This window comes from Rhinoderma darwinii, chromosome 2, assembly GCF_050947455.1.
Source record: "Rhinoderma darwinii isolate aRhiDar2 chromosome 2, aRhiDar2.hap1, whole genome shotgun sequence".
NCBI lineage: Eukaryota > Metazoa > Chordata > Amphibia > Anura > Rhinodermatidae > Rhinoderma > Rhinoderma darwinii.
This window is the reverse complement of record NC_134688.1, coordinates 483,202,097-483,208,853: the sequence shown is the minus strand read 5'-3', so window position 1 is coordinate 483,208,853 and position 6,757 is coordinate 483,202,097.

Here is a 6,757-nt window from a genome sequence, read left to right as displayed (position 1 = left end):
CTGATAACACCTCAATGCTCTGATTCTCCCTTCAACCTCTGACATAATGCTCTGCTCCCCGGCTTCCGGACAGCACCCCCAACACGACACCTCCCAGCCTGTACAATATACAACTTTCCTTTACATCAGGAGGGTTCTGGGCCATTACATTCAGGGTGAAGATATTATGTTTCCCCTTGACCAAGTGGGATCCCTGTTGATGCTGAGCTGCAGAAGCCAACCCCTTAATCCTGACTGATCGTGTACCCCAAAGCCTCATGATGATACATTTAGCTCTCGGCAGAAGTACCAGTGAGCTACAGGTGTAGATTGTGGCTTCCTATAGCAAGAGGGAAATAAAAACAAGGGCACCAGCTCATGGAGAAGAGATGAAGGCCCTCAGATCATGAAGAACATGCAGAGCAGGTTCTCCTGGCCCCAGAACAAGAAAAACACTAGACGCAAACAATCCCTGATCCCAGTGGGGAGTTTAGAGTCGCCCTGGTGGCATCCATCTATCTGCATATCCAAGAGGACAGGACCACGATGTCGGCAGTCCATACTTCTTTATTGCTTCCTTAATACCAACTGTTCAACATTTCTGCCACTATGCCTCTAGCTGGTCATCACTCCACCAGTAACAGCACCTTAAATAGTATAGGATGATATGTCTAGTTGATGTCTAGTAGGTCATGTACGTGGAGTCAGTAGAAGATGCCGTCCTACATGTAAAGCTCTGCAGTTCTGCTCAATAGATGACAAATCTGCAGAAGGGGAGACGTGCTGGAAGACATCCTGAGCTGTTCAACCTCCTCCTAGTGCCATCTATCATGCTGTGACTATTGGATAACCCTGGACAGACATAACATTATGTGCATGGATGACGGCGCCCGATGTCGGTGAAGGGTTTATACTGGACAAACAGGAGCAGAGAGTTTCTGGTGACATCCCATTACTTAGTCTTAACTCCCCCGAGCTCATAAGAGGGGCTATCACTTATAGGTAGGGAGGAAACAGCAAAATGTAAGAGGTAGGCTAGTCCTGAAGGGCTAAGTGGCTCAGAACAGTGCCCCTTCTCATGAGCTCCCTGAAGTCCTGCTTTCAGACTTCCACCATTTCCAAGACCATTATTTATAGCCATAGATCATACAATCTACAAGATAAAAGAGTAAACCTGAAAACAGATTTGAACCCAGATGTCATCGGCTTCATGAAGGGGCTGAACATATTCACATGTCTACTGGTAAAAATGGTCTTGTAAATGTCATGGACATTGGACTCCACATTTGGTCTCATCCAGCTCTTTCAGACTGCCGGAAGAACTTCAAGGCAGATGGTCTATCCTCATATGATAAACATGAGGACGCAGCTCTAGCAGGGTGGCACAGATGAAAATTGTTGGGTCTGAAGAAGTCCAACCAGTGGCCAAAATAAATAGTCAAGATCTTTATGTCAAGAGGGGTGCGTGGACCCACTGGGCCGTACCGCCGTAGCAGGATAGCAGCTGGCCAACAGGATACCAAGTCAAAGTCTATAGTTCGACTAAGGGTACCTGTGGTAACTTCAGACAGTAGTGATGGTAGGCTGGATGGGACCTTGGACGCAGGCAGACACCTGGCTTGGTGTAACATTGATGGCGGAGTATGCGGCACAACACGACTCCAATTCTCTATGGCAAAACACAACTCCAACACTCAATAGCACAGGAACAAGGTAGCACGGTACACAGGATACAGTTAGCAGGTACGGGAACACTGGGAACTGGAAAACACTAAGGGACCATTTGCAAAGGCTAACACGGGTAAACACAACAATACTCAGGCAATGAGAGAAAGAGCAGGGCCCTTCTTATAGTCCAGGGTGAGTATGGGCTAATTACATATTACGGGACACCGCAGAATGAAGCAGAAGTGAGCGCTGGCGTCTCCTGAGAAGGAGATGCGGGCCAGCGCTCGCAGATCTATGGCTGTGGCCGTCGGGAGGTGACTAATCCCGACGGCCCGTGGCCATAGGTGTTTACATCCTCTATCCATCCACAACTATTCATGGACTTCATGACTGATTGGCCTCCTCTGGCTGTACTGTCATTGTGGATGTAGAAGAATAGCTTTACTAAACAGGCCCATACTCTGCATGCCCACTATGGCCACTTCTTCACTTCAACCTCCACCTCAGTGGATTAAAAGAACAAATACCCTACAGTTCAAAAAGAAAAAAAAGAAAAAATATTTTCCAAAACATACCAGGCACTCTTTGGGATGAGAATAATTTTATACATTTTTATTAAATTCCATATAAAAATATATTTTAAAGATTTTTCATATATAAATATATCTCTTTCCTCTTTTATCCAGAATACAAAGATTTTTTATAGGAAAAGAAAAGGGTTTGAGAAAACACATTTGTGTCACACTAGATGTACAGAATTGAAAAAATGTCTCTTGGCCAGGATCCCAACTCAGACTTTTATAACATTACTTCATCCCCCTAAACACAATGACATGTCATGATGAGATATCTAGGGAATACGTGTTCTATACACAAGCCATGATCAGACCCATATAAGAGATTAGCTAGAAGAACCGGTTCTGAGGATTTTTTATCCAGACACCATTGGTCTCCGTTCACACTTGCGCTTTTTTCTTTTTTTCTTCTTTCTTTTTCCTCCTTCTTTTCTAATTTTGATCCGAAAACAACAGAGACAGTTCCTCTTGTGTGATAGCAATGCAATTATATATAGGGAGTTAAATATTCATTTTTAAATCTTCCTATACTCGGGGGCAGCCGAGATTTCACCCAAAGGTGAGCAAATTTAAGCAATGGAGCACACTCCTACATTTAAGAGTCGGAATCCTGCTATGCTGGTATCCACGTTACATTTTTATTCAGACACCATTGGTCTCAGTTCACACTTGCATTTTTTGCTTTTTCCTCCTTCTTTTAGAATTTTGGTCCGAAACCAACAGAAGCAGTTCCTCTTATATAATAGCCATGCAAATATAGATAAAGAGTTGAATACTCATCTTTATGTTGATCTCGCAACTCAAGGTGGACTGAAAGTTCACTCTTTTTCACTGTGTTCCTCCTCCTGGAGCAATTGTAGGGTTAAGGCAGATTTTAGAAATATATCAATCGGGTTTTTCACCCCTTCGATCTCATCATTGGCAGATCACAATTCCCACATGGAAGGTTCTCCTTATATCCACTCCATCCACGGTCAATCCTTATGTTGAATAGCTTGGATCTTCCTATACTCGGGGGCAGCCGAGGTTTCACCCAAGGTGAGCAAATGATAGCAATGGAACACACTCCTCATTGGAGAGTCGGTATCGGGATATGCTGGTATCCACGTTGGTTTTTTCTGGCAACACTGGAGACTGCAAGACGAGGCCAGGTTGACGTCACTACCTGCCAGGTGTAGACTAATTGATCAGCTGACGCGTTTCATCCCGAACCGGGATTTCCTCAGAGCCATTTCGTGAGTTCAGTAAAGTCTGGCATCTTTATAGTGCCAAATTTAAAGGGAACTGGACCCCTATGTAAAAATATTACATTCAGTACTCATAGAATCCAATGATTCAGATCCAAAACGTCCAATTATACACATGATTTATCCATATTTATAGATTCCCCTCAGTATTTCATCCAACATTTCTATCCAGGAATATACACATATATATATAAAATACCAAAACATATACACACAGTACATTGCAAGTCAATTCCCATTTTTTTGAATTCAGAAAAATTCATTTATCCCTAAAAACCCATTAGTGATCAGCAGTGTCTATAATAAATAAAATAACAGAAAATTATATAAATAATAAATAAGAAAATAAAAATAAAAAAATTAATAAATAAAAATAAATCAAAAATCCAAAATATGAAATAAATGAAATAATTATGAGAGATCCAGGATGCATTTCAGATGGTATAACACGAATGTGACGCTGCGCCTGTCAACGGACTGTCCATAAAGTACCTATTTATTACAGGAATATGATAGTGTCCCGCTCATTTTTATCTGCCGAAAATCAGGCAAGGCATCCTCTGTACCCGGGTGACAGGGAGTGGGTCCAACCCCGAGAATCTTTCCGGAGGGACCGAGTCCCCATCACCCAGGGACAGAGAACATCCATAGGACCTATCAATTTATCCTGAGAAAAAAAGTATTTATAAAAGGAAAATTAGTTCGCTGGTGCGTGGAAAAATCACGGGACGCTGTTACCCAGCCGGCCCATAAGGATCCACGCAACCCCCACCCAAATGCCAAACCGACAAGATCACTTCCAAAACATAAAGGGATATAAAACAGGCTTTCCCAAATTAGGGCAAAAACGTTTCCGGAATCCAAGGATTTTAATGTCTGTCTCCGAAGGGCAGGGAGCGGGTCCACAACAGATAAAAATCTGTAGGGACCCAGTCCCCACCACTCGGAGGCAGAAAATCATAACAGTTAGTTCTTTATTCATCCCATAAGTCTATTCCTTCCTATTTTCAAGGAGTGAAAAAATATATTTACTTAGATTAGGTCGAATCAAACCATTTGAGAATAGGTCACAAGGTAATCAATCCATTAGAGGTATCCAAAAGACGGGCAATCATATTACACCACAAAGACGCAACCACCAATAAATAGAAGGGGATTATTAATTCAGCAGGTCATAAAAACATATTAAACTTTATTTCATTGTTATATCCCCACCCTCTCTTTAGGAGATGCGCGGCTACCTGGCTCAGGTACATGGATGATGTGCTCCTATGTTGGAAGGGATCGGTGGAAACCCTGGAGGAGTTTATTAATGCCTTGCCTGATTTTCGGCAGATAAAAATGAGCGGGACACTATCATATTCCTGTAATAAATAGGTACTTTATGGACAGTCCGTTGACAGGCGCAGCGTCACATTCGTGTTATACCATCTGAAATGCATCCTGGATCTCTCAGAATTATTTCATTTATTTCATATTTTGGATTTTTGATGTATTTTTATTTATTAATTTTTTTATTTTTATTTTCTTATTTATTATTTATATAATTTTCTGTTATTTTATTTATTATAGACACTGCTGATCACTAATGGGTTTTTAGGGATAAATGAATTTTTCTTAATTCAAAAAAATGGGAATTGACTTGCAATGTACTGTGTGTATATGTTTTGGTATTTTATATATATGTGTATATTCCTGGATAGAAATGTTGGATGAAATACTGAGGGGAATCTATAAATATGGATAAATCATGTGTATAATTGGACGTTTTGGATCTGAATCATTGGATTCTATGAGCACTGAATGTCATATTTTTACATAGGGGTCCAGTTCCCTTTAAATTTGGCACTATAAAGATGCCAGACTTTACTGAACTCACGAAATGGCTCTGAGGAAATCCCGGTTCGGGATGAAACGCGTCAGCTGATCAATTAGTCTACACCTGGCAGGTAGTGACGTCAACCTTGCCTCGTCTTGCAGTCTCCAGTGTTGCCAGAAAAAACCAACGTGGATACCAGCATATCCCGATACCGACTCTCCAATGAGGAGCGTGTTCCATTGCTATCATTTGCTCACCTTGGGTGAAACCTCGGCTGCCCCCGAGTATAGGAAGATCCAAGCTATTCAACATAAGGATTGACCGTGGATGGAGTGGATATAAGGAGAACCTTCCATGTGGGAATTGTGATCTGCCAATGATGAGATCGAAGGGGTGAAAAACCCGATTGATATATTTCTAAAATCTGCCTTAACCCTACAATTGCTCCAGGAGGAGGAACACAGTGAAAAAGAGTGAACTTTCAGTCCACCTTGAGTTGCGAGATCAACATAAAGATGAGTATTCAACTCTTTACCTATATTTGCATGGCTATTATAGAAGAGGAATTGCTTCTGTTGGTTTCGGACCAAAATTCTAAAAGAAGGAGGAAAAAGCAAAAAATGCAAGTGTGAACTGAGACCAATGGTGTCTGAATAAAAATGTAACGTGGATACCAGCATAGCAGGATTCCGACTCTTAAATGTAGGAGCGTGCTCCATTGCTTAAATTTGCTCACCTTTGGGTGAAATCTCGGCTGCCCCCGAGTATAGGAAGATTTAAAAATGAATATTTAACTCCCTATATATAATTGCATTGCTATCACACAAGAGGAACTGTCTCTGTTGTTTTCGGATCAAAATTAGAAAAGAAGGAGGAAAAAGAAAGAAGAAAAAAAGAAAAAAGCGCAAGTGTGAACGGAGACCAATGGTGTCTGGATAAAAAATCCTCAGAACCGGTTCTTCTAGCTAATCTCTTATATGGGTCTGATCATGGCTTGTGTATAGAACACATATTCCCTAGATATCTCATCATGACATGTCAGTGTGTTTAGGGGGATGAAGTAATGTTATAAAAGTCTGAGTTGGGATCCTGGCCAAGAGACATTTTTTCAATTCTGTACATCTAGTGTGACACAAATGTGTTTTCTCAAACCCTTTTCTTTTCCTATAAAAAATCTTTGTATTCTGGATAAAAGAGGAAAGAGATATATTTATATATGAAAAATCTTTAAAATATATTTTTATATGGAATTTAATAAAAATGTATAAAATTATTCTCATCCCAAAGAGTGCCTGGTATGTTTTGGAAAATATATATATTTTTTTTCTTTTTGAATTATTACTCGCCGAAACGGCACCGTGCTATATACGGATTGCATATTTTGGGATTTCTATTAGGTATGGTTTCTAACCATTTCTTTGTGTTTAGCTCAAATACCCTACAGTACTGAAGAGACTTTCACTTTTCTA